Consider the following 11559-nt stretch of genomic DNA (forward strand, 5'->3'; position numbering starts at 1 on the left):
CACTTTGTACCTGTGACAATTAGGGGTGATCCGAGTATCCGGCTGAAACGAGTATCCGGTACGGATAAAGACTTTTGCCGAGTACAGTATTATCCGAGTAATATGGTCAATATCCGTGCTCGGATTGATAAAACTCCCCAACTGGCCGCGTGCGTTCTGTGATAATCACAGCGCCCCCCCCCCCTACAAACCGCTCGGATCAATCAAACACAACACACAGACAAAGGAGAAATGCTCTCCCTCTCTCTCTCTTCTCTCTCTCTCCCTCTCCTTCTCTCTCTCTCTCTCTCCTCTCTCTCTCTCTCTCTCTCTCTCTCTCTCTCCCTCTCGCTCGCTCCCGCTACTTCAGTCAATTCGGTCTGCGGATCTGTTCCGTTAACGTTTGGGTTTCTCAGGTTTGTTTTTAACTCGGTTGTAGTAACTACAGTACATGTCCATAGATTTCTGGTGAACGGGGGTTTGTAGCCTTACATAGTAACCAGTAGATTTCTGGTGAACGTGGGGTTTGTAGGCCTTACATAATAACAGTAGATTCTGCGTGCACCTGGGGTTTTCATGTGGTAAACAGATACAGATACAGATAATGCTGTACTCGCTCATCCCTAGTGACAATGACAATAAACACCTATTCCTCTTCCTAATGTTAGCATTTCCATCCTCAACAATCCAATATTATCAGTACAAAGTAAAAAAATATTGATGCAAATTCCCACTTTATATTTATTCTTATTCTTTTTGTTAAAAAGAGTAGCTTTTTTTAATTGAAATCTCTGAAAGAGCTTAGTAGTGAACGTTTCAAATCATATTTTAGTTGCTTTTATATAAATATTAACATGTACTGTACACACAAATACAAGTAAATAGGTAACTGTATGTACATTTTAAATATATTTTAGTAAGTTATCTCAAATATATGAATTTAGTTGTAAACCTTAGGCTACATTAGATTTGAATGCAACGTTGAGATTTAACCTACTTTTCAGATACAGTTTCTCACAGAATCAACCTTCAAACGCTTGTCCATGAATCCCTGGTTTCGATCCGAGATACTCATCAGATCTCCTGACCCAGCATGAACCTGGCAGACCCTTCAGCCCGGCTGGTTTTGGATTACAGGCTGTTCCCGTTGTCCAAGCTAAACACGCCGAAGCTGCCTTCAGCGTCTATGCTTCTCAAATGTGGAACACAATGCTGATTACTTTCAAATCTAAGTTAAATACCCACCTTTTTAACCATGGCTTTAAATTAATTAGTTTTTGCTGTTTTTATTCTGCGTGCATTTTGATGTTTCTTTTGTTATGTATTTTCTAGGGCTGGGCAACGATTAAAAGTTTTAATCTCCTGAATTCCCTGATTAATTGCGATTAATTGCATCGCAGAATCCAACAAAGAATTCAAAAGTGTGTAGCGCAATTTTATTTTAAATGTTCTGCCATACGAACGTAAGTGCCTTAACATTTGTTCTGCAAACAAACACAACATCAGCACCTTTCAGCATAATGTCTCTCCTCTGTTTGTTCTCCTCTCTTCATGACAGTCAGAGCATGTGAATGCAGCACCCACTTTTCATCAACATAATGCACTGTAGTTGTTTCTCAATGTCAAGGAAGGATCCCTGACATTGAGAAATAGCTTGTAACTCTGAGGTCATTTTGGTTACCCAGAGAGCAACAGCGGGTGCACGTCGTAACGTTGTCGCTTTTGCAGTCCTCTCCTTTTCATACAACTCATGTCTTCTTCTTTGTGATGGTGCGTCTTGAGAGAATCTTACACCGGCCGTCATTTGTTGCGATTCTCCGAATGTTTCTCAGACCGATGTCCTCCACAACACTAATGGGCCTGCAGTCTGTAGCTATCCACTTTGCTATCTGTTAGCTTCTACTGCCTTTGTTTCTCTATGCTTGTCCCACACGCTACATCTAACGTAGTCTGCCAAAGCCTCGCACCACTGCTTATTTCTTTTAACGATTTGCTGGAATCAACTGTGTGTGTTGTTTTTAGGTGATATTTCAGACTAGAAGTACTCTGGTCATTAGAAAATTCAACTTTTGCAGTGGTTACAAATCACTTTGGTTCTGTTGACTACGTCGTCTGGAATAACTTTACAGTAACAATGGCCATAAGTTCTGTACCCTTCTCATATTTGTTGGTTTGTCAATTCTTTTCTTTTCCAGGTCCTGTAAGCGCAGCAGCAGTCAGCAAAAGACTTTTACAAAATAAAAGCCTGTGAGCAACAGACTTTTACAATAATAAAAGAAATAATAAAACTGCGTTAATGTGCAATAAAATATTTGTAAGCGATCATTCATTAATGAGTTAACGCTATAAAAACATGTTAATTTGCCCAGTCCTAATATTTTCTAATTGACACTGTGTAATCTGTAAAGCACATTGGGTTGCTTTTGGTTTTGAATGTGCTATGTTAATTCATTTTTTCATTTCATGTTTATTTGAATCAGGGCTGTAGTACTTGAGTCCGTAATCAAGTCCTGACTCAAGATGCTTTTCTGACATGTCAGACATGTCTGACATGTCTTGGACATGTCTCGTACTCGGCCGACCGAGTCCAGGACTATGTGATTTTGTTCTAAAGTAACTTCCTCCTTCAAAACAAAACCATTGAAGCACATTTGTTCAGAAGGGTGGGGTGGGTATTGGTTTAATTAAAAATCCATCCAGAACAGGCATTGAGATTGGTATTCTGGTAAACCCCTGGCTGGATCATATACCTCAATCATCACGTAGTCATCATATTCATTTTGGCCACTGCCAGCGTGCACTTGTACCATAAATTCTTCAGGACAAGACATAAGTTCCAGAATGGGAACATTTCCATTTTATATTTTAAGTAAATAATATGGCCTAATTTGATCCTACTGTGGTTACTCTACACTTGCTTTAAGATCATTACAAAAAACAAAATTATCATCTTCAAATAGAAGAAATACAGTCTCTCACATCACATAAATTATGAACCGGTAAGTAAATGGTCTTGAAGGGCATTCTTTTTTACTGTCTCTCATTTGGACCCGGTCCTGACTCAGTCTCGACTAGTCCTGTTCATGGACTTGTCTTGGTCTTGACAAAGGTCCCTGATTTGAATAGGGACAGATGCTACGACATAGACATTTGTGCTACAAATCTCCAAAGTACAGCAGCACAGCATTCAAAGCTACTGCTATAGTTTCCAATGCCCATCCCTAGAAGGGCTTTTAAACAGTCATAAAAACAAACATTGCCACATCAAAATACACAAAGCATATACACATACAAGACACATCCATCTGCTTTGCCTTACCTAGTGCAACCACTTCCATAAATGTCAGCTCACTGCTGCTGGATGGGGAGTGACGTGTTTCATTTGTTAAGTCAAGAAAAAAAAGGAGTTCATGTGACATTCACCCTCAGCACTGCTAACAAACTCACTGTAACAGTGTGAGGCGCTGCATGACATGTCAGTCCGCCCTCTCCCCTGACATTTAAAGTAAGCCCTCAGTTTGATCAGTGTAATGGGAACACGCTCTCACTTTACATGGCAATTATTTCTGACAATATCATTTTTCTCTGCACACAGTGACTCAGTGCTGTATGATTTCTAAAATGTGGATCAAGGACACGTTCCTCTCACACACATTTCACTGCTTCATAAAATGGTGACTTACAGAGTGCATTTTGGCAGCCTGAAATTATAAGAGAGATGATTATGAATTCTGCTTTGTGAGTGTGGAAAAAAAAGTGCTTCTGCGTGTCTCAAGAGGAATAGAAATTGAGCAAAAGCTACTGCACTCTCACTTTTTCTGGAGCATTATTCACATCCACTCCAGTCCACTCTGATTAATCCTCTCATTCATTTAGTCTCTTCAAATTTACACAGTACTTGTGCCAGCCTGTGATTTTTCTGCATTTTTTTAACAATGGTTAACAAATTTATGACGGAACAACTATCCAGCAATCGCGGTCCAATCATAATTGTGCTTCCTGTTTATCAGTTGTGCAAATAACCTATTGATGTCTTTAACAAGACAAGCTTTGAGTGTTACTGGCAGGCATCTTTATATATCACAGCGTCTCACTGAACGCATGGCTGCCCTGTCTATGGCCATCCAATTATCCAAGTGTTGCTCAGCAGATCCTCAGATTGCTTCTTAAAATGCGTGAGAGAAATTGACATTTGTATTCAATTTCCATCTTTACTTTGTACTTGTGACCTGCTTCCTTACCTGCCATTGGTCTCTGCCACGCAGCTTTAGGATGGAATGTATAAGCCCAGTGATGTCAAACTCATTTTCACTGAGGACCACACTGGAAAATGAGATCAGGGGCCAGACATGTGGAGTTTATTGACATGCTTTTATTTATTTATCTAAAAATTCAAATATCTTTGACTGTATTAGTACATCTCTCACATAGTCTTCTCACTTACAGTTAATTCCACATAAAGTCCCCAAAAAAATATCCTCAGCCATCATAGGAAAAAAGTGCCGAAAATGCTGGAAAAAGTGACAAAAACTTGGTGGGCCAAAATGTATCATGAAACCTTTTTTTGACATGCGGGCCAGATCAAAATCTGCAAGGGGCCAGATTTGGCCCGCGGGCCTTGATTTTGACACATGTGGTGTAGGAGCTGGCTTTGAGAGATCAACCTTATGCAGAGTCGATTTATAGTGAGTCCATCTGCATTTGATGCAGAAGAACGCAGATTTACTTTTATTAAATATTGCATGAATGCAGATTTATGTGCATTTTTATACTTACTGTTTGTTTGTTTATTAAGATCCCCATTAGCTTCTGTCTGTAAACAGAAGCTTCTCTTCCTGGGGTCCCTATTATTTCATAAGAATATTACATGAGCTGGAATACATACATCCATAACATTCACACTCCCAATACATCAGAAGAAAACAACATAACAACAAAAACAGACATCAAACGTACAACAAAAACAAACAAAACATAAACATATACATAACATTCCTACTGAACATGAATTATACATGTGACATACATACTGTACACAGCATACAGGATCATGTATGTCTTCAATAGTTCACAAAGGAATGCAAGCAGTAGTCTAGGTCAGTGGTTCTCAACCTTTTGCGTTGCGACACCCCCGAATAATGAGGTTGGTGTTGGTGACCCCCCCCCCAACCCCTCGACAACAAGAAAGAGAGCTGCAAACCGGTGTAAACAGATGTTTCTAAGCGCACCAACTGCTGATTTTGAGAGACTTTTGTGAATGCTTGTGAAAACAAAGAATTCTTTAATTTAATGAGTTTTTAATTTAGTTTTAGCAGCTGGCACCAAGCCTTGTACAATGTGCTCCGGGCTCAGTGGATTTTTGATGCGTTCGTGACTTTTTCTCCCCCCCTGACCCTCCTTCAGACCCCTTTCTGTGTTCCAGGACCTTTCGGATTTACAAATGAAGCTCTGACACATGAAATGTACGAAACTCACACAGTAATGTTAAAACCATTCCTCAGTCTACAATATGTTATTTCATTTCTTTCTCCCCAACCGTCTGGCCACCCCCAGAAATGATCTCACGCCACACTTGGGGGGTCCCTACCCCCAGGTTGAGAACCACTGGTCTAGGTCATAAAAAAGAGGAGATAAAAAAGAAACTGAAAAAGGGCTTTCAACAATGCGTTTGCATAAACTCACCCCTGGACACATACCGCCACACATTTTAATTTGCATATGGAGAGCATTGTGTGTAATATTTGAATTCTCCCTTGAAGAAGTCTGCATCAACTCCCAATTTCCCAAAGCACGAATAAATTGAGTGATTTGATTATAAGAGAAAACGGGTGAGGGTGTATGGCATTTCCTTGACAGTGTCACTGACACAGTGCCTCACAATGTGAAATTGGATCTGCAGGAAATAGGTGCAGCCCCAGGGGGGAGTTCTTAATTCATACAGCGGGGAGATAGGAGAAAGGGAAGGACGGGCGAGGTGTAATGGATCTGCCAAGTCTTCAGCAGCAGGGCCTGAGTTTGATGCATTAATTGGGATGTGAAACTAATTCCTGCATGTGGCCTGTCCCTCCTGCTGTGAAACCCTGATGGCTGTTGGTAGAAGTCGATTAAACAAGCTCAGCCTTTTCTTTTCCTAGAAAAAGGTGCCACGATCCGAGACTCCTTTTCTTTTTGTTCTTTCATGCGAATGTGTTATTTGAAGCATCAGTGTTCAGGAAGCTTTAGATAGATGCGACTAAAATCTCAAACAGTCCCAAATTGTATTCAAATATCAGTGAATATAAAGAGAATCCATAATTTCAGTTTAATTTGCAGTTAGTGTGGGTGGAACTCCTGCCAACTTGCATGTCTCTCATGTGGCATTTTCCTTTCCATCTGCTAGGTAGGGTACCATCGCTGCATCCAGGGCTAAACGTCGCAAAAGAAAAACAAAACAGTGCAAGTTAACTTGTATACTGAACAAGATTATAAACGCAACACTTGTTTTTCCCTCCATTTTTTATGAGCTGAACTCAACGATCTAAGACTTTTTCTATGTACACAAAAGGGTTATTTCTCTCAAATATAGTTCACAAATCTGTCTATATCTGTTAGTGAGCACTTCTCCTTTGCTGAGATAATCCATCCACCTCACAGGTGTGGCATATCAAGATGCTAAATAGACAGCATGATTATTGCACAGGTGTGCCATAGGCTGGTCACGATAAAAGGCCACTCTCAAATATGCAGTTTTACTGTATTGGAGCAGTCAGAGCTGCATTAAGGTTGAGAGAGAGTGAGAGAGGACCCTAGCCCTATTTATAACCGTAATACCAGATACTGACAGGTTTTCAGACCCCCCCCCACACACACACACACACAAACACATACCCACACACACACCCCCAAACCATAAAACTGCACACCTGGGCAACAATTATGCTGTCTAATCAGCATCTTGATATGCCACACCTGTGAGGTGGATGGACTATCTCGGCAAAGGAGAAGTGCTCACTAACAGATTTAGACAGATTTATAAACAAAACTACTTGGCTAGCTATAGTAAATGTTGTGGTTTGGGTTAAAATAAGTATGGCTGTTACTTAACTTAACATACACTGAACAAAATTATAAATGCAATAACTTTTGTTTTTGCCCCCATTTTTCATGAGATCTAAGACTTTTTCTATGTACATAAAAGTCTTATTTCTCTCAAATGTTATTCACAAATCTGTCTAAATCTGTTAGTGAGCACTTCTCTTTTGCCGAGACAATCCATCCACCTCACAGGTGTGGCATATCAAGATGCTGATTAGACAGCATGATTAAGTAACAGCCATACTTATTTTAACCCAAACCACAGTATTTACTATAGCTAGCCAAGTAGTTGCCTAAACCTAACCCCAATCCTGTATTCCAACATTAAAGTAGCCATATGTGACTTCCAGTTTGTGTTAACTCTAGCGCCCCCTTTGGACAAAAGCAGTAGTGTTTTTAGCTCACCTGATGATGTAAAGGTCTTTTCTTTACGATTCTGTATTGCCCCTGTAGATTACTGAAATAGCGTTACCGGGAGGTCATAAAGATGCGATGCATGTTTTGCTCTGACAGATAATCACTCACTTACAATAAGATAATATGTTATAGATGCATCGCTGCATTTCAAATGTTGCAGACACGAGCCAAAGCATTAGAAGATTGTTGTAGCAACCGACAAAGTAATAACTTAATTTTAGATTATAATAACCCACGGGCGCTTTACACAAGTAACGTCACAGGGGGACAAGGGAACATAAAATAGTAAGCCAACACAAACACGGACTAAAAGGAAAACGTCTGCGCTAAATGGAAGGGGGACATAATTTAATGTCTACTATGGCTAACGGCTAATGGCTAACGGCTACTGACGTCCAATCGCATCGCGCAATCTGAAGTTCTTTCATGAATGAAATAGACACGTGTACCTGAGGGACAATTCGGGGACGTTTTTAAATGTAATGTTCCATCTGATGATAATACATGACCTACACCAGCAAACGTGACTAACAGTGAAAAGAACGCTAATTTGTTTAGTTTTTATCAAAGCGCATTTTTGAGGTTGTTATATGGAAATCCTGGAGCTTTCTTAGTTGGTTTACTGGGTATACTGCATGTCATGTAGACTACACCACTGGCTATAGGACTATGTGTTGAATATTTAAAACTAGGTTGAGGTGTGTATGGAGGTTATCTAATTGGAATAGTGCTCAAACACTGTTGCCTCCCTATTGACCAGCATATAAATTGTGCACACTGTGTACTCGAAAGAACAAGCGCTTTGATGCAGTGCAGTGAGTGCACTCCGTCTGATACTGCAGGCTCTCACTCACCTATAATCAATGCTTCAGCTCTGCAGGTTGCAGAGTAGAAACAATTGTCATGGCATCATCTTTTCGAAAAGTAACAATGGTGTTGTCTTCTTGGGCTGAAAGAAAAAAGGGGGGGTCTGGTCCACTAAATCACATTCATAACATGAGAGTAACATTTGAACAAACGTCCTGTCCACATGTTAGTGTCAAAAAAACAAAGATAAAAAAACAGCCAATGAATGCTTGAAATATTCTTAATTGTGAGTGTTAAATCATTGAGCACACTGTATTTACTGTTACCTTGCTTTTTTTTGTCACTTTGCAGTAAAAACCACCACGTGTAATTTCATTCTCTGCACCACGAATAGTCCACCAATTGTTATGCATCCTACCACAAAATGACAAACACTAATCTGTGAGGGTTTGAGTAATTGATCAACACGTAGCAGTGAGCCCGGTGTGTGATCTCAGACTCTGAATCTGCGTTAAACTGAAATCAGCAGAGCTCTCGGCTGTGACAGGCATAAAGCCTCACTCTCTCAAGCCAAAAAGAACAAAGAAGGTATGCAGCAGTAGCTCAGTATATCAATAAACCTAAAACATCAGGTCGTTTCAACACAGGGACCTCCAATGTTTGACCAGTCTAACCTGAACAGGAATACTAACATCTATAGAAACATGGCCCTCTGTCACAACCCAATACTTCCACTACAGATACCACATTCCTTTGGCTCCATCTGTTGGCAGGAAGTGCACATAAATTGCTGTAATAGAAATGCTTTAGACCAGAGGTCTTCAACAGGGGGTCCGGGACCCCTAGGGAGGTTCTCAGAGCCACTGCAGGAGGGACCATCAAATTAGAGTCAATTTATGAAGTTTTTTTCAAATTAAGAAGTCCTAACATGAATCCAACATATTATTAACAGATTTAAATCCCCATCGATGATACGCCTACTGGCCTATAGGTGAGGTAGTCCCTAAGGCCACCCACAGATCCGGTTCATCCTGAGGATTGGCCACATGTATGTTTACATTTAACCCTCATGTTGTCCTCGGGTCAAATTGACCCGTTTTCCTATATCTATGTTATTTTTAACTGCCCAATTGTAATTACCCAAAATAACATGATTGATTCCACACAATGCTCTTTGGCATGTACAAAGTTAAAGTTAAAACTTTCATTCATTTTGGGGTGTCTCATTCAATTTTATAGCATTGGAAAAACAGAAAATTGAAGTGGTTTTGAAATAGTATTGAGTAAAAGTTGACATATTCCAGTCTGTGATTATCCATCAACATCCACTGAATTTTACTCTAAATAATTCATAATTTCTGCTTTCTAACTCAAACATTAGGTATAATTTCCTATAAATGAGGTTTATTATTCCAAAGATAACTGTAAAACTAAAGTTAGTTAGTCTCACATAGTGTAAAAGTGACAAACATTGAAAAAAACACAACAAATCTCTGCGTGTCTTGCGATGTGTCGCAGCCTTGCGCGGTGTGCTGATCGCGCCCGTTGATATCGCGATGCGATATGTTGTGCAGCCCTAGTTCCACGTCTGATACAGATTTATGTTTGTCCTCAGCACTGTTACCCATCCGATATCATTAATCCTGCTTTGTGAGACAGGCCCAGATGATGTCTTTAAGGACATCCCTCTTTTGAGGCCTTAAAAACACCCTGGAGACAACATTTGCCCTTTTGTTGCAGTGATATAAGCTTTGAAAAGGGCTTAATGAAGGTGACCTGATCCAGCATCGCTCCAGCTGGCAGGGAAAGCTAAAGAGAATCCAACAACCTTGGATGGTCTCCCTGCTAAAGACATCCTCCCATTTCAGTGTATTAATACTCAAACTGTATATGTGTAACATATGCCTCTTGCATGTTACATTCAACACAACTTAAGTTTTAATTGCTTTTGTCAGTTATTTGACCTTCATTTGGTAGTTGTCGTGTGTACTACTTGTCCTATTTTCATATTGGTATGATGTTAATTTTTATTTAATATGGTTACTAGCATACAGTATCTAAGATAATGTTGCAGCTATAAAGCCCATAACTGGGGGAAACAAGTCAGACCGGGCCTGTTTCCCTCAGGGGAGAGCTTTGTGATAATAACCCATGAAAACATGTAAATAATAATGTAGCCTGTCTGAGAACAGTAACAGTCCAGAATATTTATCTAGGTTTAAATGTACACGGATCTATGTGCCCCATGTACCAAGGCTCAGTCCTTACCCCAGTGGCCCAGGGTTCAAATCTGACTTGTGGACCTTTGCTGCATGTCTTCTCTCCGTTTCCCTGTCTGCAACTGTCCTATCCATTAAAGGCCAAAATGCCCCAAAAACAATTTTAGTAAAAATATTTATATTTGGGCTTGTATTCCTTAGATTCCCAAGTGCTACTTACCAATAAATCATCTTTGTATCGACATCTGACCTGTCTAGTGTTGTTTCTTCAGTTGGAGTCCGACCGTCAGTCACAGTTAGTCTTCCACACAGGCAGGATTTTTTTTTTTTAGCAGCCCGACATTTTAAACTGTCCTTTGATCTTTGTATTCTGGGGTCTAGATATGAGCTTTTCAAACCCATAAATCCTGTTGATTGACTTGAGTGCTACAGGCTGGTCCTCGTCATGTAACTACAGTCACACCGTCTAGTGACTTAAACAACACTCAACGCTACAATGTTTCTTTAAGGCTGTTTTTTGTTAGAGTAAGGAATGTTTTCAATGTTTCAAGTTGGGATGTGTATTTGGATTGTTATCTTGTAGAATATGTCAGCCTACTTAAAGTCATTTCAGACTGCATGTAGGACTATCCACACCTAAGAGCAGTCATTTCAATTGATAGTTTATATTTATAGTCTCAAATCATAACAACAGTTATCTTGAGACACTTTACAGACAGAGTAGGTCTAGACTATCTATAATTTATAAAGTCCCAACAATTCTAGTAATTCCCCCAAGAGCAAGCATGGTGCGACAGTGCTACCATGCGCATTGGCGAGGCAAAACTCCCCTTTAGGAAGAAACGTCTGACAGACGCAGGCTCTAGGTAGGCGGTGTCTGGCGGGGTCGGTTGGGGGTTTGATGCACAGTGGCAATAACAGTCACAATAAAGATAATGGAAAAGTGACTAAAAAAATGGTAGTAGTAGTAGTTCATGTCATAGCAGGTCACTGTAGGGCGTTACAGTATGTAGTGTGGCACAGCAGGACATAGCTGGACGTAGCAGGACACAGCAGGGCATAG

Source organism: Etheostoma spectabile, chromosome 13 (genome assembly GCF_008692095.1).
Source record: "Etheostoma spectabile isolate EspeVRDwgs_2016 chromosome 13, UIUC_Espe_1.0, whole genome shotgun sequence".
Taxonomy (NCBI): domain Eukaryota; kingdom Metazoa; phylum Chordata; class Actinopteri; order Perciformes; family Percidae; genus Etheostoma; species Etheostoma spectabile.